Raw genomic sequence first — 22,717 nt, forward strand, 5'->3', positions numbered from 1 at the left:
AAGGACCACGGTTTCTCCTAGGAACTTTACTGGGTCCCTCCCTGCCTCCCTCCAAAGTGTACATTTTTGCTGATTAAATGCTTTTAAAATTCCTGACTCTTCATTTAGAATAAAGTAAAGCTAGCTGCCTGACTTACCCAATTACTAATGAATTAATTAAGCAACTAAATAATTTAAAAAACCTAAATTGAAGTTTTAAATTGCAAAAAGTAAGGTTATACAAGCAAAGAAATTAGAGAGTGTAATTCTTTCTAAGATAGCCCAGAAACATGAAAGAAAAATTTTAACATATTTGACAATAATAAAAATTTTTAATTACACTTAAAACATATCCTAAACAAAGTCAAAAGACAACAGTGTGATAGAAAAATACTTTCCTCATCCCTAAGAGACAAAGAGTAAATCCCATGTACACAAAGAGCTCCTACACATTGAATAGAAAAACAACCCGATAGAAATATGGGTCCAGGATAAGACTAGGTAATTTACTGAATAGGAAATGCAAATTGTCCATAAACATATGAAAAGATGCTCAGCTTCACTAGTAGTCAGGGAAATGCAAATTAAATCTCAAGGAGATTAGCATTTTTTGGTCTAGCAGATTGGCCCAAGTGTTGGCAAGGCCCGGGGGTGGGGGGGGGAGGGGGAGGGGGGCAGGGGGACACGACCCTCTCCTACACCACTGGCGTTCCAGCCCCAAGAGTAAAGGCAATCCCAGTCTTCAAATTCCATCCTACAAGAAATAATAAAATAAATACGTCAAAATACATAAACAAGAACCTGTATTGTAGCATTGTCCTCAATAACAAAAATATTATAAATAATCTAAATGCCCATCCATAGGAAAATGGTTGCATCTATTATAATGTGTTCATGCATTGGAATAACATGCAACCTCTAAAAATAGTATGTTATATGTACATGTACTGACTTGGAAACATCCATGAGTATGAAGGGAAATAAGCAAGGTCTAGGGCAGTGGTCTGCCATTTTGGATATATGTGCACTTAGATATGTCTGCGTAAACCCAACAACGAATTGGGTGTAATATGCAACAATTTTTCATTAGTGGTTTACTGGGTTTTTTTGGATTTTTTTTTTTTTTGCGGTACGCGGGCCACTCGCTGTTGTGGCCTCTCCCGTTGCGGAGCACAGGCTCCGGACACGCAGGCTCAGCGGCCATGGCTCACGGGCCTAGCCGCTCCGCGGCATGTGGGATCTTCCCGGACCGGGGCACGAACCCGTGTCCCCTGCATTGGCAGGCGGACTCTCAACCACTGCGCCACCAGGGAAGCCCTAGTGGTTTACTTTGAAGAAAGAAATCAGGTGAAGGGAGAAACTTTCCTCTTTATGAAATATTTTTGAACCAGTGGAATTATGAGCAAATTTAATTTTTTGTTTTGGTTATTTTTCAAAACAATATTTTTGTTACTCCCCAGGAAAGCTCGTCATTAAGCGGATCATTTGGGGGAAGTAAAGGATCCTTTTGCGAAGCCTAAAATCATCCCCCCAAGTTCTCTTTTGTCTCCCAGGCTGGTTGGCATTCTTTCAAACCAAGCTAGTGCTGAACTGAGTCATCTGAGTGGGTTATTAGAGACAAAATGGCACTGGCTTAATTAGGATTAGGATCAAGCCAACCAAAGCCATCTGAGTATATGATGTTGGATGTGCCCAAAGCATGACATATATTTTTTTGACTTCTGAGGCTGGAGGAAAATTTGAGATCCAGCATTGAGAGTTTTGGGGGTGGGGAGTTTTATTGGTACTGGCACAATTATGTTTTATTTATTTATTTTTGGCTGCATTGGGTCTTCGTTGCTGCCCGTGGACTTTCTCCAGTTGCGGCGAGCGGGGGCTACCTTTCATTTCGGTGCGTGGGCTTCTCCCTGCGGTGGTATCTCTTGTGGAGCACGGGATCTAGGTACATGGGCTCCGCAGTTGTGGCTCGCGGGCTCTAGAGCACAGGCTCAGTAGTTGTGGCGCATAGACTTAGTTGCTCCGCGGCATGTGGGATCTTCCTGGACCAGGGATCAAACCCATGTCTCCTGCGTTGGCAGGCGGATTCTTAACCACTGCGCCACCAGAGAAGTCCACAATTATGTTTAAAACAAAAATTATCCTCATTGAGTGCCAGTAATTTAATTACAGATCTAGAAAATGAGAAGTGTCCAACAGGCTCTGTACTCCTCTCGAAGACTGATTTCACATCCTTTGAGGCAGCTCAGATACCCCCCTCCATGGGAAACCTTCTTTCAGGCTTAGTATGTTACAGAGACTTGGGGAAAGCACAAAGGTGGGGCTGAGTAAAAATGGCTCTTGCCAACTGCAAAGAGCTCCGTGGGTGGTTGTTGCCTTCGAGTTCGAATTTCCATTTACCTGCTTTTCTTGATGCTAAAAGGCAAGATGGGAAAACTGTCCTGGGAGACAGGCAAGTTGCTCAGGACCAGGCTCTGAGGGGTAGGGGAGGCAAAGAAGCCTGCACTTTGTAGACCTTAAACTTGAATCATCTACATCTGAGAGTATGCACGGAGGGGAGCCCAGTCTTAGCGGGAGCCAGTAAGAGCCACAAGGAATTCTGACTCCAGATCAGGTCTTCAAGTCCGTTTGGCACTGCCCCTTAGAACGAGCAGAACTTCCTACATCCCATCTTCTCTTTCTGGGACTACTTTCCAGTCTCGCTGATTTAATTTGGTTGGGTGTGTCCAGATTTCCTCAGTTGAGGCTTTCAGATCTCTTCTGGTGGTTACAGAACAGATGGTTGATTTGCCCATTCATTGGTCCTTGCTAATCTCTATTTCCTTTAATTCTGGAGTCATCCCCTGCGGCCCAGACCCACCCTAATATCTGCCTGAGGGTGGGGTGTGATGGGGGGGGTGTTTCCTTGTGTTTAAATAGTGATGAGTAACAGGCCCCACTGCTACTTCTGGCCTGGAAAGTCTTTTTCTTTTCTGCTTCAAATACTGTCCTCAAAAATCGGCTGGAGACTCTCCAAGAAGGAAGGCTGTTGTTCTTCGCCCCAACTACACTCTCCCATCCAAATCTCCATTCTTTGTGGACCACCAGCTAGCATTATCCAGCTGTGTTCTTTATTGGGTTCACGTGTAGGTGTGGCTCTTCTAACAAAGTTAGCAGTTCCAGAGTGGAAGAAACCTTCCCCACCACAGACAGCCCAGCTGAGCTCTGCCAGATGACCCAATCCAGGCAGCCACTCCCACTTCATCGTCTTTAAATTAAATTAGCATTCCCTGAGGATTAAGTAGGGAAGCATCCCTCAAGTGCCTGCTTTATAATGGTGCTCGGTAGGAGTTAGTGCTCTCTTGTCCCGGCTCCAACCCGCTTACAGGGGCTCAGCAAATCCTACACCCACAGACTACAGCACCTGGGCTCCAGGATGAGCCTTCTGAAGTTGGTCCTCTGATTTTCTGGAACTAGTTAATAATCCTTTCTCCAACCAGAACTTCCCCTGGGTGGCTCCCCCTCCCTCTTAGCTTGTCCAAAACCCAGGTAACTTTGGCCTTGGAGGAAGGTCATGCACAGTCAAAGTAGGGTAAGGCAGTAATCGTGAGAGCACAAGACCACAGGGGAGAGGATTGGAGTCCTCCAGGCCTAGAGCTCTGGATTAATTGTTGAAGCATCTTACACTGGTCATTTAACTGCTCTTGGCCTCAGTTACTTGGTTCATTAAATGGGAATAATGATTTCATCCCTGCTGCTATTCCACAAGGTAGAAATGATATCTGTAGAGAAGTGGGTTTAGATTCAGAAATTAAGTTTAATGTCCTGGTACTATGTTGTTTCCATATCCTAGACAAGTCCACTTCCAGAGCCTCAGTTTTCTCATCTGCAAATAGGGATAATAATATCCGTTTTACTGCAAGGGAGCAGATAAGAGATTTGGAATCGAAAGGCCACGTACCTTGCATTATATTATGAACTCCTAGAAAATGTGGAGGTGAAACTGCTTGGAAAATGGTGACATTTCTACACAGGAATAGTGAGGATTCTGTGTGAAGTTACTAAAACTGGGCTGTTTGGGATGGACACTTTAGAATCATCTTACAATGATGGTCATATTTCCTGGTAAGTGGTATCAAATCCAAAAACCTGTCAAAGGGACAGATGGCATTCTTAGCACAAAAGAGGAAACCAATTAGAAGTTAAAATACAGAAAATGGGAACTTGTAAATGCTAACAAATTGTTTCAGTGTGGAAGACTGCTATATTCCCTGCCGCTTGCTGAGGAGGGTTTCCGTCTGGTATGGCATTGTTCACAGGGCACTGGCTGTTAGAGTGCCTAGAGAAATCTTACAGACCCTCTTTTCTAATCCCCTTGATTTCAAGCTTTCATACCTAACCTGAGTTGTCGGGCAGATGTTGACAATTGCACCTTGTCACTTATACAGTGACAGATTGTGTCTTTGCAGCTAAGAAATGAGCAATAAACGCTAGGCTTTAAGAAGCATTTTCCAAATTCTATACTTGCATTCATTCAGTCTATCAATAAATACATATATATAACTTCTGCTCTCAGGTATTTACAAGCCATTGAGGATGATAGACAAAGACACAAAAAAGTTCAGGTAAACTTATTATATGTTATAATATATTGTGTGCACAGAAGAAAGACCCTTCACCTCCATCTGGGGGAGTGGACCATGACTTCACAGACTGGGAGACATTTAAGCTATGGGATGAGAAACAGGAGTTTTCCCATGATATAAGAGTAGATAAATGTATTAGTCAGGATGGATGAGGTTATGCTGTAGCAACAAAGACCCCCTAAATCTCAGTGGCTCAATATAACAAAGGTTTAATTTTTGCTCTCTTTACATGTTACATCATCCTTATTAGAGAAGCAGCCCCTCACAGAAAAAAAGAAAAAGAAAAAAGAAGAAGGCAAGAAACAAATCAAGAGCACAGCTGTTATACCCTTTGTTAAAACCTCTGATTGGATTAAAGTGACCCTCCGTTGGACAAAATGATTTAGGAAAAAGAAACTAAAGCATGGCCGCTCCTCAAAGAAGGCTCATAAGCTGAAGATACTAAAAGTAAGTCTAGAAAGAGAGATGTTTTGAAGACAGCTGTGTCCATGGCTACAGCTCTTAAGAATCAGATCACTCAAGGATGGAAACCCAGGCCTGCCTCGCAGCCCTCATGCTTTCCGCTCCTCTGAACCACCTGCCATGGCCTGTAACCTGTACCACTCAGCACTGGACAACCTTCTCAAGGGCAAGGGGGGCATTTATTAGACCTTTTTATTTTTCACAGGGCATAGTTGTACCTGGCACAAAGGAAGTGCTCAATAGATGTTAGCGGAATGAGTGAATGAATTTCTCTGTTCTCCCAAAACAAGACTGAGCTCTATATACATGTAGAATATCAGGACCAGCACCCCATAGAAAAGTGAGGTGACAGACCTGTGGTTTTCAATTTTGGTTTTAGCATCAAAATTCCACTGCAGGATTGAGCCCCCTGCAGTGGAAGCTCCAAGTGTTAACCACTAGACCGCCAGTCCCAAAACTCTTTATTTAAAAAACAATAATTAGAGACTCCCCTGGTGGCGCAGTGGTTAAGAATCCGCATGCCAACGCAGGGGACACGGGTTCGATCCCTGGTCCGGGAAGATCCCACATGCCGTGCCTAACTATGGAGCAACTAAGCCCGTGAGCCGCAACTACTGAGCCCACGTGCTGCAACTACTGAAACCCACGAGCCTAGAGCCCATGCTCCACAATAAGAGAAGCCACCGCAATGAGAAGCCCGCGGACCGCAACGAAGAGTGTCCCCTGCTCACCACAACTAGAGAAAGCCCGCGTGCAGCAATGAGGACCAAACGCAGCCAAAATAAATAAATTAATTAATTAATAATTAAATAACTTTGACACTAAGCCCACATTTTTTAAAAAACATGAGACAGAAGTGGAATGGCTCTGGTTGATATGGAAATAAGGAACCCTGAGCCCCACTTTCTCCGCCCCCTTTTGGCTCCCTCTAAAGGAACCTCGGGGCATCTTTAGGATTTTCAAACCCACATTGAAAGTCGAGCACTTAGATAAATCAAAGCCCACAAATAAGAAACCCCACCACTTTCTTAGGAAACCAGCAGAAGTTTCTGGCTTTCATCTCTTGCTGCTGTTGCAATCTACAGTTATCTCCATTCTCCTACGAGGGGTTTGAGGGTGTGGTGCATTTCGTTTCACAAGGAAGGAATGAAATGTTCAGATGTGAGTGTGAGATGGTCAGTTCTCGAGAGTGGAGGGCTGAGAGAAGCCACTGGCTCCAAGATCCTCCAAAAGGCTCGCCCTGCAGGTCCAGGGGCTGGGACTCCTGCAGAGACAGATTAGCTAAGCAAGGTTCCCAGTGCCTCCTGAAGGTGGGAGCCTGGGCAGGTGTCATCTTTTCTGCAAAATCTGCTTAGGCTCCCAAGGAAGATTGTCTTTCTCTCTATCTGATACTCATTTCTCACAGGCCAAGGTTTTGGGAAGGCTGGGGAGAAGGAAGAAGAGGCTTTGCTGGTCCACCGCCCCCCTCCTCTGGCTCACTAAAGAACCTCCACCCACAATATTACCAGTCAAGAGCAACCCAGAGAGAACCTGGGTCTTCCAGTCCCATCATTGCTAGTCGGAGCCAAGGAAAGCCAGACTTTCAGGGGCCCCATGGATGCTGTCAGAGAGGCCAAGGATGCCTGTTTCCTACCAACAGCCTCCCACCTAACTTCCACGGAGAAGACAGGGCTGCAGAGCTGGGCAAGCTTTCTAAGCGTCATCATCCAGTGTCAGATGGGGTCTCTGGTCCTTTTTGTCCTCATTCTGCTCCATTAAAACCCAAACCCTCAACCTTAGATAATTCCTTTATTAAAGGTTCACCTTTGAAACCATGAGGATGAATACGGGAGATTTTCACTCTGTGAACGAGTGAGGTCTCCTCCCCCTTCTCCATCCTCACGGAGACCCTGGGGACCCCAGTTCCAAGCCAAGAAGAGCTCCCCTAGCCCAAGCCACTCTTCAGGCAGCTGGGGCAACAGCATCCCGAGAGAGGTGGACATGCCCAGGTTGGGACAAAGCCCGATGCCCACCCAGTGTAGGTTCCACTGTTCTGCATTTGATTTCTAACATGGGGCAAGCACTTCGGAGGCGCTCACCAAACACTGTGAATCATTTACAACCATGTTTAGATGAAGAGGACCCCAGCGCTTAAGCCAGAGGTCCCAAAAGAGCATTCCTCCGAAACTGAGGAAGTAGCCTCAGTTCTGCTCAATTCATCAAGTCAGATGCCAAGGGGTCACTCTGCTCCTTTTTAGGTCCATCTGCTGGCCGAGGACCTTAATGAGTCAGCTCAGGGAAAAGCAGGTTTGTTAAGCAGCCCGACACACCCCCTTTCCTCCACCTCGCTCCCAACACCTGGCCTCCCAGATGCATGGACACCTCTTTGAACCTCAGTCTTCTCGGGCTTAAAATGGGATAATTGGTTCCTCTGTCCTTGCAGGATTGCTGTCAGAGTCAACTGTGACATAAATGACAAAGTGCCATGTAACTGTAGGGGTGATTGTCAGTATTACAAAACTAATCCCTACTCATTCATGAATTCCCAAATTGTCTTATCTGGATTATTTCCCCACCTGTTGTCTGGATTTCTGCCATATTTTAGAGATGAAATAATCAGGTGTTAACCTGAGTTTTTCTGTTTTCATCCAACTCTTTAGAATCGTGTACTCAAAACATCACATTTCACTGGCATTATTTCTGCTAAAACCCTTCTTTAAAAACCCATCAGGGGGCTTCCTTGGTGGCGCAGTCGTTGAGAGTCCACCTGCCGATGCAGGGGACACGGGTTCGTGCCCCGGTCCGGGAAGATCCCACGTGCTGTGGAGTGGCTGGGCCCGTGAGCCATGGCCGCTGAGCCTGCGTGTCCGGAGCCTGTGCTCCGCAACGGGAGAGGCCACAAGAGTGAGAGGCCCGCGTACCGCAAAACAAAAAACAAAAAACAAACAAAAAACCCCCATCAGAATAATATATGGCTAAGAATAATATATAGCTTCTTTTAAAACCCATCAGAATCACATATAGCTATAGTGTTAGATGAAAAAGTGAAGCTGTAGAACAACGTATAGCATAAGCTCATTCTGAAGGGAAAACACCATATGTGCTTCTTTATGCACGTCTGAAAGTTGTACACCAAACTGTTTAGTGGAATTGTTGGGGGCTGGGATTAAGGATGGAGGGGAGGGATGATGAGGAAATTTTTATTTATTTTTCTATTGTTTGAATTTTTTGAAACTATGATTGTTTATTGTTTACTTAAACTTTTTTTTTTTTTTTGCAGTATGCGGGCCTCTCGCTGTTGTGGCCTCTCCCGTTGCGGAGCACAGGCTCCGGACGCACAGGCTCAGCGGCCATGGCTCACGGGCCCAGCCGCTCCGTGGCATGTGGGATCTTCCCGGACCGGGGCACGAACCCGTGTCCCCTGCATTGGCAGGTGGACTCTCAACCACTGCACCACCAGGGAAACCCTATTTACTTAAACTTTTTTTTAAAAATGAAAAATTTTTTAAATTTAATATTACCTTTTAAATTAACAAAATTTTAAACATCAGCAGACACTTTAAACACATGGCTTTGAAATATATTTTAATAGATCATTATATCTGTTTTTACTCTTTAATTTTGTAAATAAGTTACATGCACATTATCTCTCATGTGTAAAACTGGAATCTACAGCCCTAATCACTGCCTGTATCAAGCACCTGCTATATCCCAGGCTGAATGCCAGGCACCTAACCCTCTCTCTCGACTTGCAAGGTGAATTGTTTTCATACCCATTTTCCATCTTAGGAAGCTAAGGCCTAAGGTCACACTGTAAATTAGTGGCAGAGCTGGAATTCTAACCCAGCACAATCTGACTCAGTATGACCAAAGTGCACATTTGTTTATAAAGGTACCTCTCTTCAGGTTCCCTGATGCGATCTTCAAGATTGCATTAAACCTCATAAACAGAATTTTAAAATTTCTTATCAATATATACTTGTATATACAATCTGATTTTAACATAGTCAATATAGCATATTATCTCTCTCCTTCAAACGCTGACCCCCATCTCCCCCCAGATGGCAATGGCCTAGGTAGATCTTAGGGTGCCCTCTCCTTTATGTGAATGACATCTAAGTGAAGCCACAGCAGCTTACGAATCCGTTCAGAACTCCTTCTCAAAGATTTCTCAGGGCTTCCCTGGTGGCACAGTGGTTAAGAATCTGCCTGCCAATGCAGGGGACGCGGGTTCGAGCTCTGGTCTGGGAAGATCCCACATGCTCCAGAGCAACTAAGCCTGTGCACCACAACTACTGAGCCTGCACTGTAGAGCCCGTGAGCCACAACTACTGAGCCCATGTGCCACAACTCCTGAAGCCCGTGCTCTGCAACAAAGAGAAGCCACCACAATGAGAAGCCTGCACACCGCAATGAAGACCCAACACAGCCAAAAATAAATAAAATAAAATAAATAAATAAAATCTTTTTTTTAAATGCATGGTATTAAAAAAAAAAAAGATTTCTCAAATCCTGTAAGTCTGTAGACTTACGACACCACCATATGGGACACGAAGTCAACCACAGACTCCCGAGAGCCTCACCCTAATATATCACTGGGGAGCAGAGGATGGTATCTAGTGAGTCTGCTTGTTTCCCCATTCACGAGGACTCAACTCTCAAAGGAATCTTCGGATTGGAAACGGAGTTTTTCTGTGTTTCTCCAGCAAGTGAACTTTACAAGTGACAGGAGGCACTGTCTGAGAATAGAGTTCCCAGTCTTAACAGTAGGAGAAAGAATTTGGTAGAGACTAGAACCAGCCAACAGTGGATGGGGCTCTCTTAGTAGGTACTGAGTAGACTGCCACAGGATTCAAAGAGAGGTGAGTGAAGCATCAAACTTGCTACAGAAGGTATTTTTGTATAAAAATAAATTTTGTGATTCTCATTGTATATTTTGCATTTTTATTTATTGTTGGTAAGACTAACATGTGGCCTTAGGGGAAAACATCCTTGAAGTGATAAGTTCTAGGGTCTAAATTCACTGTGCATTTACGGTGTTGGGTTAGGAAACTGGTTAGTTTCTGAAGGTTTGAATTTTAAAGACCATCAATCCATTGTTTGGTCCTAATTAATTTTGCTTGAGAATGTCTGACGATGTTAACAGAAGCAGCGATGAAAACTGAATGGTGGTGGAATCACATCTCAAATATTTAAACAATGTGATTATATAATATCTATCAACACAGTGGGAAAAAAAGACTCCTAAGGAAACAGATGTGAAAAGAAAATGAGTATTTATTTCTTCAGGGTTTGGCAAATGCAGTTTCTTTTCCTTATGCCTCCCAGATCTTCAAGGTACAAGACAATAAGACATGCTCTTGCCGGCCCCTCATGCTGCCTTCTGACAGCAGTAAAGCCCTCACAGATCCCAAACCTTGGGTACTTGGAGCTGAAACATGCCCTCCAGTTGTCTGCCTCGATCACAATCAGACAAAGGATGTTCTGTGTTTTCCCCTTGAAGTTAGTCTGCGTGGGGTCCTTCCAATCAGTCCATGAGCCTGGGGCTGAAGTCTTTGTGTCTGGAGCTCTTATTCAGCCCTGGACAGATTGATTGAGGTCCTACTATGTGCCTATTGAAACTTCCAGATTGCCTTTTGCATCCTCACCTTATTTCCTAAAAAACTATACCCATCTATTCAATGCTTACAGACATCACTTCCCAGAAATCCCTCACATTTATCGTGTCCCAAACTGAACTCAGTGTCTTTCCTTTCAAGCTATACCTCCTGCCAAATTCCCTTTCAGTGATGGTACCACCTTTTACCCAGATCAGAAACCTGGCATTCAGGCTCTCCTCCTCCTTTTGAGTCATCTTGCTCCTTTACAGTGACCATATTTTGTTATTTCTACCTCCATCCAGGGCTTATAGAAGGCACCAGAATGTCCATGCCCATTTTTCAAAGATTGAAACCCTTCGATTCCAGTTGGTAAAGAGTCACAGTGCCACACTCCCCAAATGCCCCTCTGTTCACCACTTCAGCCCCTCCCTCCAGAGCCTGTGACCCTTCCCAAGATCCAGCAAACCAAGAGGTAAGGTCTGGCACAGTGAGGGGCCTTCAGGAACTTGCTCTGGTTTTTTTTTCTTTGTTTGTTTTCATTTATTTTTTTGGCTGCGTTAGGTCTTTGCTGCTGCGTGCAGGTTTTCTCTAGTTGCAGAGAGCAGGGGCTACTCTTCGTTGATGTGCGCGGGCTTCTCATCACGGTGGCTTCTCTTGTTGCGGAGCACGGGCTCTAGGCACGCGGGCTTCAGTAGCTGTGGCACGTGGGCTCACTAGTTGTGGCTCGTGGGCTCTGGAGCGCAGGCTCAGTAGCTGTGGCACACGGGCTTAGTTGCTCTGTGGCATGTGGGACCTTCCCGGACCAGGGCTTGAGCCCGTGTTCCCTGTATTAGCAGGCAAATTCTTAACCACTGTGCCACCAAGGAAGCCCCTTGCTCTGGTTTGGCTTGGCTGGTGCCTGAATGGAACCATTCATTACTATTTGACTACCCTGTTCACAGCCCATGTCCAGCTTATTGGTTAGTGCACAGTAAATGCAGTGCCTTGGGGCCCCAAAAAAGGCTTAAGTTAAATTTCTTTTAAAATCAGAAGAAAAAAGTGAATATTATCACAATGACTAACTAATAAAGAATCGTGCCTGGATTTACATTTCTAACCACACAGTCACAAAGTTTAATTTTGCAGTATTTGTAATGCATGAGGCCTCCAAGAACAAAAGCAAACCCAGAATGCAGCCCCATTCCCCTTTTCCTCATCCCTGTCTTATCTCCAGGAGCCCATGATGGTATTTCCGCGGACCTTCCTTCATCCACTGTCTTCCTCTTTTCCTCCTCATTCGCAGACCACCTACTGGGTACCGTGAGCATCTGGAAATGAGGAAGCCGCACTGCCTGCCCTTGGGTTGTCCACAGTCCGGAGGCGATGAAGATACAGAGGCCACCAGCTGGGATGCTGTGCCGGGAGATGGTCCTGCAGGGGACCAAGCGCTCTGAGAAGAGGGAGGTCTCCTCTACCCAGGTGAGTCGGGGCAGATGTGATACTTGAGCTCCAGGCATCCCCGCAGAATTTCTCTCTCAGCTCAGACGGGAGGGCACAGAACCGGGGACCATCTGGGGGCTTGAACTTCTCTCCCAGCCTCTGCCAGGGCCCACACCCCCGGTCCCAGCGTCTGTCCAAGGTGAGTCTGACCGAACTTTTAAAGGGCTGGTGAGGATGTGCTGGTGCCTTATGGGCCGGGGTTGTGGACAGTGTTTGGGTCTGGATAGAGTCCAGCTCTGTGACGAGTCATCACCCTAGAGAACCACCACCACCCACCTCAGAGGACGATTGCACACAGCTGATGAAGGGCCCGCGCCCAAGGGGGAGGGGAGCAGAGGATGCAGCCAGCTGACCCGCGGAGCCAGAGGCAGTAACGTGTGTTTGGCTGAGGGGCCGAGTCATCCACTTCGCTCCTTCCTGCCCTCGCCTCCCCGCAGGCAGCCTCCCACCGGCATTCAGACCTTGCAGAGGGAACGCAGGGATGCAGGTGGTTGGCCAGGCATGATGGTGACCTGCTATGCCAGCAATGCCTTGTTGCTGCATCCTGAGGTCGCCTCCCTGACCTGCCCTGCCCCCCACAGGCCAGCCCCAGAGGCTATTCCTACTCCAGGCATTTCTCATGCTTCCACACCTTTCACCCACTCTTTCTCTAGCTCTGATGCTTCGCTTGGCCATCAAAGCCCTGGAAGTTCTGCAGTGAAAGTCAGTTTTATTCCTCCAGTGGGAACTAGTCCCTGTGTTCCCAAAACATATGGCAAACTTATAAAGGGGTGTGACAGTCCTTAGGTGCTTTGGCACGACTTGAAGTTCTTTGCACGTGTGTGTCTCACTCAGTAGCTACACCTCTTTGAGAGCAGTGACCCTGAGTGATCTTCGCCTCCCCAGAGACCAGCACGGACCCATCAGTGAAGCTCGTCTCAGCAAGTGCTTGTAAACGACTCACTCCCACTGGGGCCTGGAAGTGCGAAGGATCCTGGATTAAGCTGCTTAACGCCTCATTTGCCAAATTCTGCCTGTATTTTGGTGGTTCATCCGTAGAACAAATCTGAAGATCAGAAGTAGGGCTGGTCAGAAGTAGGTTCAGATAGAACCACAGGCATCTAGGACAAGTGCGTCCTTCCCATAATATCCCATAATTTAACCCAAAGTAAAGCTAGCATGAGATGAGACCTCACAGGCTCTAGGGGAAAATAGCATGAGTCTCCATCAGCAGCAGGTGAGCTGGGAACCCCGCTCGCTCCTCCCTCACGGCATGCCAAAGATGCCCTTTCCCAAGATGCCCTTCACTTTCCTGATGGGCAATTTCTACTCCCTGGAAGATCCACTGCAGATATCGGCTCCTCTCTGCAGCCATCCCCAACTTTCTCAGAAAGAGTTCATTGTTTCTTCCTTGGGGTTGCCGTAATACCTCCCTCTCGTCTCTATTAAGCAGTTTGGCACGTTTATTATAATGATCTCCTTGCCTATTTGGCTTTTTCCACTATGCCAGACACTCATGAGAGTTCATTCTGGGAGCAATGATTTAAAAGGAGACAGACTACAAAACGTCCAGAAGAGAGTAGCCGGGGTGGGGAAGGATCTGGAAACCTGTGCTCCGTGCGGTGACTGTCCAGAGCAGTCGGCCTGGGACACGCCTGGTTAAGCCCGTCATCTCTGTGTCATTATTACTGGCACCCACTCTCACCCCCAGAACCATACTAGTTTGGTCCATAAAATCTATATTCACTCTATTCGAGGAATAAGTAAAGAAACCACAGGTGTTCAATCTGAGGGAGACTTGGGGGAACCCACCACTGTCCTCAGCTCTCTGAAGGGCCACCTTCGGGGTGGGCCAGGGTGTTGTTTGTGGCCCCAGGGGGAACCTGGGACCCATGGGCAAAGATGATGTCATGTCAGCCTTCCCACCATCTGTTTTGTTTACTGCTGGGCACTCAGGACTTGGCAATGCTCCTGGACTGTAGGAATCCCTTGATAAATATTTTTGGGAGAGAGGGAGGAGAGGGAAATTTCCAGCAAGAGAGCTTACTGCGTTGAGGGCCGTGCACCTCCGTCAGTGGGAGTGACCATCAGAGGCTGAAAGGCCCTTTGTTAGGATGGCATGGAAGGTGTTATAGGCTGAATTTGCCCCCTCCCCCCCAAAAAAGGGTATGTTGAAGTTCTAACCCCCAGAGTGCGACCTTATTTAGAGTTGGGGTCGTTGCAGATGTCACGAGTTAAGACGAGGTTATGCTGGAGTAGCTGGGCCCCAATCCAATAGGACTGGTGCCCTTCTAAGAAGACAGCCACGTGAAGACAGAGTCACATGAGAATGTCACGTGACGTCAAAGGCAAAGGTTGGAATTACGTGGCTGCAAGCCAAGGGATCCCCGAAGTTGCCAGAAAAGCACCAGAAGCTAGAAGAGGCAAGAAGCCTTCTCCCCTACCGCTTTCACGGGGAGCCCTGCCAGCAGCGTGATTTCAGACTTTAGACTCCAGAACGGCGAACCTATCCGTTGCTGTTGTTTAAAGCCACCTGCTTTGTGGTGCTTTGTGACGGCAGCCTAGGGAACTCAGACAGAAGGAACTGTGCCGTGGGTGTGCAGATGAGCGCGACCGATGGTCCCCGGGGTCTCCCTCAGAGTGGACTAGCTGCCCTTCCTTCCGTCTCTGAGCCAGGCTGGCAGTGATGGGTTCGCCTGATCCCACCCAGAGTCCCACAGCGTGTCCATCTAGTTCTGCACAGGTGGCCTGCACTGGGGAGCGGGGCACAGGCTCCTCTGAGCTGACTGCAGCATCTGTGTCCTCACACCTCCCCTCTCTGTCCAGCTGGCCACGGGCTCAGGGATCTTTGATTCCTAGAAGGTCAGAGCCTGAGGAAGTTCATAAAGGCAATCAAGTTCACCCCCTCACTGGCAACCCAGATTCCAGGCCCAGCAAGGGGTGGGGGCACCTGGACCCCTATTCCCTTCTCTCTGCACACATGCCAAGTTTACTCCCGCTAGAGTTTTGCACTTGAGTTCCTCCCAACCTGATGCCCCGCACTCCCATCTCACACTTCTGTCCGGACTCTGCTCTGAGGGAGGCATGTAATCCTGTAGCATCGTATCTGAAACAGCCCACGGCCGCTCTCGATTCTTTGCCCTTCTCTCTCCTGTTCTTCTTAGCAGTTTTCAGTAACAGCAATTCTGTATACATGTGCTTGTTTCTTCACTGTCTCCCCACTGGAATGTCACAGCACACTGTTTAGGGTGTAGTGAGCACTCAGTCAGCACTGAATGAATGAGTGAATGAATGAAGTGACATTCCAGGTGAGTCAGCCAGATGGAGAGCGGTCCTGGCAGAGGGAAGAGCATTGAAAATGCTCAGAGATAGGACTGCACAGTCAAGACAAATTTGGAGGGAAAAGGAGGGAAAGAGTGAGAAAGGGTCCTGGAGAGAAAAGCAGGGCTGCTGTAGGCCAGGCACAGCTTTATCCTCAGCCTGGAACGGTGGTGCCTGTTAAAGGAACGCCATGTACTTCTATTTCCTGCATCTTCGGGATGACATACCCACCTCCGCTAACACTTGGAGATCAAGATTAAAGGGGAAAAAATCCTTCTGCTTTGGGCTTACCGTTGCAATAGCTGCCTCAAATTATTCTTTGAATAAGACAGGTAAATATAAATGTATAATAATAATCACACATCCGTGTAGGAATAATTGTACATCTTTGAGAAGGGGAAAAGAGGTGTAAGATTTATTTCAACAGCAAGGGCCAGCTTCTTTAGAGCTGTGATAGACTTTAATCCTCAGAACAATCTCTCTGATGCAAAGATTACTCGCTCCATTTTACAGATGGGAAAACCGAGGCCAGGAGGAGCTAAGTAACTCCCCCCAAGATCACCCAGTTAGTGGCCCAGGATTTAAACTCAGACCTTCTGACTCCAAAGCTTATCTTCTTCCTACAAGAATACACTGCCCCCTCCCAGATTTCTGGCTCCGACGACGCCATGGGGATGGGGGACAAAAAGAGCAATGAAGTTGAAGGAAATCTTCACTTTGGTGCTTGAGGGTGATCCTGGGCAAGTCAGGTAGCTTTTCTGAGTCTCACTTGTTTTATCTAAGATGGGACTGGTGATCCCAGCCCTGCCAACTTCACTGGGAGGAAAAATGCCTCTGAAAATCTTTGAAGACTAAGCGAATACATCCAGGATCTGACATCAAACTATGCCCAAAATAAAGATGGTGTTTATTCCCTGCACTTCTTTGTATGTTTTGAGGTCCTGTGATGCAGGTGGCTCTAGGACCCTCCCTTCTGCCCCCATCCTATCCTATCCTTGGCTTCCTTCCAGCCCTATAGGAAATCCCCTGAGGCAGAGCTGGAGGAACTCAGGGCTGCTTCTGAGAGAATGGGAAACCGCGCCAGCCGCACACAGCTTCCCTGGAGCAGAGAACAGAAGGCTCAGCGCCAAGAGGCAGCCCCTTTCTGGGCTTGAACTGCCTGTCCTGCCTGTAGAGGTCCTGCCTGCGTCTGGACTGCTGTGGCAGCTCTAGAGAGTTCTAGAGTTCTCGGAGAGTGCCAGGACCTGCCTGAGAAGCTGATCTGGGTGTCACGCTGTAGAACGGCTGACTCCACTCCACCCTGTTGTTCTCCTAGTGACTCAGTCATTTCTTCCACATGCGTGTGTCAAGTTTCTTTGCTTTCCTAGACTCCATGATAGATGGAAAGCCCTTGAACGTGAAAATTGAAGGCCCATATCTCTGGCTTGGTTCCACCTCTGACTTGGGAAAGTGGCTTAATCTAGTTGAGCCTCCATCTCTCTGTCTAGACAACCGGGATGACCTGAGCATCCTTCTACCCCCTGCAGACATAACAAGTGTATAATGTCTGCACAGTGCCTGGCCCCTAATAGGCAGTGAAAGACGGTCATTACCGTTCATAGCTACCACCCCACTGGCCACACAGTAGACACTCAATAAAAATGTAAGGAATGAAAAAGAGACTCCCAAATACTCCCTTCAATTCCCATCTGAACTCCACCCAGAGCCAGGGGGTGGGGAGAAATCCAACGTATCTGGTGTTTAGAAACGTGACATCCAAAAAATGTCTGTTTGCAAGTCACATTTCTTTCTTTCCTGCAGCTGTCAGAGGCTAGAATTACTTAGGAACCATGGCCAGCTTTTGGGGAGGTGGGTCTGTCGGGAAGAGATCTGCTCAGATGAAAAAGATAACACACCACACAAGTGGCCCCAGCCAGGGATTATGTCATCTGGCCCGGCAGCCTAAGTGAGGAGGAATTTCCCTTGTACCTGACAATAACATTTTTTTCAAAATAAAATATGTTGAGGTTGAGAAGTTTATCTTGGCGGAGCATTGTACCATTAGCTCAAGATTAAATGCATCCTGTCCAAATTCTTTTGCTACTTGTAAGGGGCCTCAGACTCTCAGCCTCTAGATGCTGATTCCACGGAGGCCTCAGGAAAGGAAGCTAATTGTTCTTTGCATTAGATGTGTCCAAACTGGGCTGGTGTGGCTGTCCCCACATACTCCCCAGAACCCAAGCCCTCATCCCCCCAGCTACCGGCAGTGTTGTCTCTACTGATGGCTCCCAGCTGAGTCCCTCCTGGACGCTACCCTTGGCTGAAGGCCATTGCCACTCACAAAGTTATGGCCCCCTCCCATGAGGCAGCTCAGTCAGATTGGCTGATGGGAAGGTACAAGCGGCCAGCCCCCTGCTTCAATCTGGGACAACTCTGAAGAGTCACCCCAGCTCCAGATCTCCCGGTGAGATTGGCTGAGCTTTGTGGCCAAGACACTGGAGTTCAACTCCTTCTTGTTCATTGTATTTCCCTCACTGCCCCACAGGGGTTGATTCAGAGAACGGCCACCAACATACTTACTGCACACAAGTCTCCTGCTCAGAGATGCTGGTACCAGGAATGGTTTGAGGAAGCCGATTCTCCTTGGGATTTTGGAGTTTGATCACTCACCGGCCAGTTGGCCATGAGGACTCCATCACTTGCAGTGGAGCCCTGATTGTCTCAGGCATGCTGTGGACTTTGTTAAGAGTTCCATTATGAACTTGGATGGAATATCCATGAAGAGGAATGCACTGGGCGGGGGGAATGTATCTCAGATATTTGAGAGGCTGGCAGGAGGGTAGAACAATGCAGTAGGGTGGCTGTTACTGAGAACTACTGATGCATTTGACAAGGACATTGGAAAGCTAAGGGTGATTGATCAATAAGGTCAAGTATGAAAGCCAGAGAACCTTTCTGGTGGCATATGAAGAGACAACCTGCAACCTGCAGGCAGAAGAGGCTGAGTATTAGTTCTGGAACTTAATTAGCAGAGTGGTGGAGCTCCAGAGATGGTTGAATTCTCAACCCTAGCGCTCCGCTACGCCAAGGTCAGACTGTGCAGAGTGCCTTGAGGCTGCAACACAGTTTAATTCCTCCCTCTGCCCAGTCCCTCTGCTTTCACGTTTCACACGAGTAGTTCTCAAGAGCCTTCCCCAATCATCTTCCTGGACTTTAATCTCACTTTCAGAGTCAGCTTCCCAGGAAAGCCCACACCAGACAGGGCATATCAATAAGGAGTGTTCACTAGGGGCAGGGCAGGAATAAAGATGCAGACGTAGAAGATGGACTTGAGGACACGGGGAGGGGGAAGGGTAAGCTGGGACGAAGTGAGAGTGGCATGGACTTATATATACACTACCAAATGTAAAATAGATAGCCAGTGGGAAGCAGCCGCGTAGCACAGGGAGGTCAGCTCGGTGCTTTGTGACCACCTAGAGAGATGGGATAGGGAGGGTGGGAGAGAGACGCAAGAGGGAGGAGATATGGGGATATATGTATATGTATAGCTGATTCACTTTGTTATACAGCAGAAACTAACACACCATTGTAAAGCAATTATACTCCAATAAAGATGTTAAAAAAAAATAAATAGGGACTTCCCTGGTGGCACAGTGGTTAAGAATCCGCCTGCGAAATGCAGGGGACACGGGTTCGAGCCCTGGTCCGGGAAGATCCCACATGCTGCGGAGCAACTAAGCCTGTGTGCCACAACTACTGCCTGTGCTCTAGAGCCCGTGAGCCACAACTACTGAGCCCATGTGCTGCAACTACTGAAGCCTGCGTGCCTAGAGCCTGTGCTCTGCAACAAGAGAAGCCCACACACTGCAACGAAGAGTAGCCCCTGCTCGCTGCAACTACAGAAAGCCCGCGCACAGCAGCAAAGACCCAATGCAGCCAAAAATAAATAAATAAACGTATTAATAAATAAATAAATAAGGAATGTTCAGATCCCCGCTAGTGGGGTTTGCCGTGGTATTTGGAGTTGATGACTTTTTTTCACTCTCATCTCATGGTCTTTGCCCTTCCTTTTCTCTGAACCTGAAACGCTCTGCTCCTACGTCTTTCCACAGCCTGTTATTCAGGGCTCGGCCCAAACACTGCTTCCTCAGAGGCCTTCCCTGACCACTTTGATGCACCCACACCTGCCCTCACCCAGTTACTATTACTTCACCATGTTTTATTTGTGTCACAGCCCTAACAAGTATCTGAAATTGCTCCATTCATTTATTTATTCCAGATCTCCCACTAGAGTGTAAGTTCCATGAAGACCCAGACCCGTGTGTAGTGTCATGCCTGGGTGCTGTATAAATATTTTTGGAAGGAAAAAAAAAATGATGAAGGAAGGATGGAAGGGAGAAATGGGGCAAGAAAGCATGGAGGCGTCAGCATTCAAATTCTGACTTTGGTGAACTTGGAAAGATTCTTTGACCTCTCTCAGCTTTTGATTCCTTTCCTGTCAAAAGGGGATATGAATTATTTTTTGGAATTCAGTGAGATCATTTGTGCAAAGGACCCATTTTTGTAGCTTTTTCCCCTGGAAACTTTAGGAAGTTCTCTTTAGAATAGCAGTCAACTGCTTCTTACTTCCTTTCTCACTCACGTCCCACTCTAACCTCTCAGCTCCCTTCTAAAGGAGAGAGGTCTGGACATTGAAGTTCCAAATGGGAGATGTTGTTGAAGTTAAGTTGCAGGTACGGGAAGGCAGCCCGTTAGTGATGGCAGGAATCTTATATCAACCTTTGATGGTGCGTGTGGTGTGTGTGTGTGTGTGTGTGTGTGTGTGTGTGTGTGTGTGTGTGGTACGTGTGTATGTGTTGGTGGTGGTGGTGTGTATGTGTGGTAGTATGTGTGTATGTGCTGGTGGTGGTGGTGTGTGTGTGCGTGGTGCAGCGTGTGAGCATCCGGCTCTCAGGAAGCCTGGCTTGCATCCTGGAATGATCCCATGGTGATTTCCCTGGGAAGGCTGCTCCTGGGCACTGCCAATCAGGAGTACTGCCAGCTGCTCTGATTCTGGGATTTTCCATCTCGGTTTCTACTTTCTTTTCAAAGTCTTTTCCTTTACCTTATTGAGCATTGTAAACAGGATGGGCTTTTTGTTCACTTGCATTTATTGACTCATTTGTTTTCTTCTTTTATGACAGTAATAAATAGACTTGGAAAAACTCTGGGCAAGTACAAATAAGCAGGCAGACACAAAGAGTCAAACCCACTGTGTTCACTGTTATTGATGTTCTCCCAGCAATCTTTCCATACATTTTCTTGAATTTTATTTGGTCACAGAGATATTTATATATAGTTTAAAAAGATAGAGAATGTTGGGTTTTGGTAACAACCAGCAGTCTACTGCCTCAGTCTCCTTCCCTACCCCGATTCCCATTCCCTAGAGGCAATTATTTTTATTTTCCCCAGCTAGGTCTCTGTTATCTACCCCCATCTGTCTACATAATATGCTTATATTACTATTTCTTTTCTTTCCAGCTTTACTGAGGTATAGTTCACATATAACACTGTGTAAGTTTAAGGTGTACAATGTGATGATTTGATCACGTATGTACTGCAGATGATTTACCACAATAAGGCTAGATAGGCACCTTCATCATCTCACTGAGTCACATTCTCTGTTGATGATTTTAGATTTTTTGTCTCTTGACTTCTTGGTATGGGAGTTGGGATTCTAGCCCTCCTACTCTCTCCACCACCACTCAGCTATACACCAATTCTTACCCGTCTCCCTCCACTTTTCCCAATATAGTATATGAATTTAGCTAAAGAAATAATCTTTACTTCCACATTTATGCCACTGTAAATATGTTTGGGACACAGATATTTTTGTGTACTGTCAATACATTTCCTGTCTTGTATGACTTTTCCCCATTCTTTGGAATTCATAATTGCCTGATTTTGTTTACTTAGCTTTCTATGTATCTATCTCTAGCGCATTCCAAACTCTCTAATAGAACTGTATTTCCTTAGTATTTTAATTGATGCATTCAAACGCACAAAGTAAGCTATGTCTTTCATTTTCGTTCCTTGGAAACATCCTTTCTGGAGCATTCCTTCTTCCTGTTCCAATCTGGATTGATAGTTCTTTCATGTTCAACTGTGTCCTAGGCCTTCTCTTACCAAATTCATGGTCATTCCCATCCCCTATCTCTTGTGTTGGATCCCTAAGTCCTATATGTCTTTTTTTAAAAAAAAATTTAACAGCTTTATGAGGTGTAATTAACAAACAGTAAACTTCACATGTTAAAATGTACAATTTGATACATTTACGAAACCATCACCACAATCAAGATAATGAACATATCACATCTCCATCACCCTCTAAAATGTCCTTGTGTCTCTTTGTAATCCTTCTCTTCTGTCCCTACCCCATCCACAGGCAACCACTGACCTGCTTTCTGTCACTACAGAGTGGTTGGCATTTTCTAGAATTTTATATAGTTGGATTCATCTAGTATGTACTTGTTTTTATCTGGCTTCATTTGCTCAGCATAATTATTTTGAGATTTATCTCTGCTGTTATCTGTATCAATAGTTCATTACTTTTTTCTTTTTTTTTTGCTGAGTGGTATTCCATTATATGGATGTCCCCAGGTTGCTCATCCATTCTCCTGTCGAGGACATTTGGGTTGTTTTTGTTCTTCTGTTATTAAAAATAAAACTCCTGTGAACATTCATGTACAAATCACTGTATGGACATGAGCTCTCTTTTCTCTTGGGTAAATAGCTAGGAGAGGAATGACTGGGTCATAAGAGAGGTGTGTTTGTTGCTGTTATTGTTGCCAAACTATTTTCTAAAATGTTGGTACCACATTACCTTCCCATCAGCTGTGTATGAGAATTCTAATTGCTCTACATTCTGGCCAATACCTGGTAGAATCAGTCTTTTTAATTGTAGACATTCTATTGGATGTTTACTGGTATCTCATTGTGGTTTTAATTTCTTGTAGACAACCTATAAGTGGGTCTTTTTGTTTTTTTTAATTCACTCTGACAATCTCTGTCTTTAATTGGTACATTTAGACCATTGCTGTTCAAAGTGATTATTGATATAGTTGGATTAATGTCTTGGATATATAAGCTATAATACAGCTGGAGCCATATTTGCTACTATTTTCTATTTGTTACCCATCTTCTTTGTTTCTTTTTTTTTTTGTCTTCCACTATTTTTCTGTCTTTTGTAGTTTTAATCAAGCATTTTATATGATTGCATTTTCTCTCCTTTTATAGGATACCTGTTATACTTCTTTTTACTTTTTTGTCATTGCCCTA

This window comes from Delphinapterus leucas, chromosome 13, assembly GCF_059928025.1.
Source record: "Delphinapterus leucas isolate spDelLeu-1000000601 "Yukka" chromosome 13, BTC_Dleu_Yukka2, whole genome shotgun sequence".
NCBI classification, from domain to species: Eukaryota; Metazoa; Chordata; class Mammalia; order Artiodactyla; family Monodontidae; genus Delphinapterus; species Delphinapterus leucas.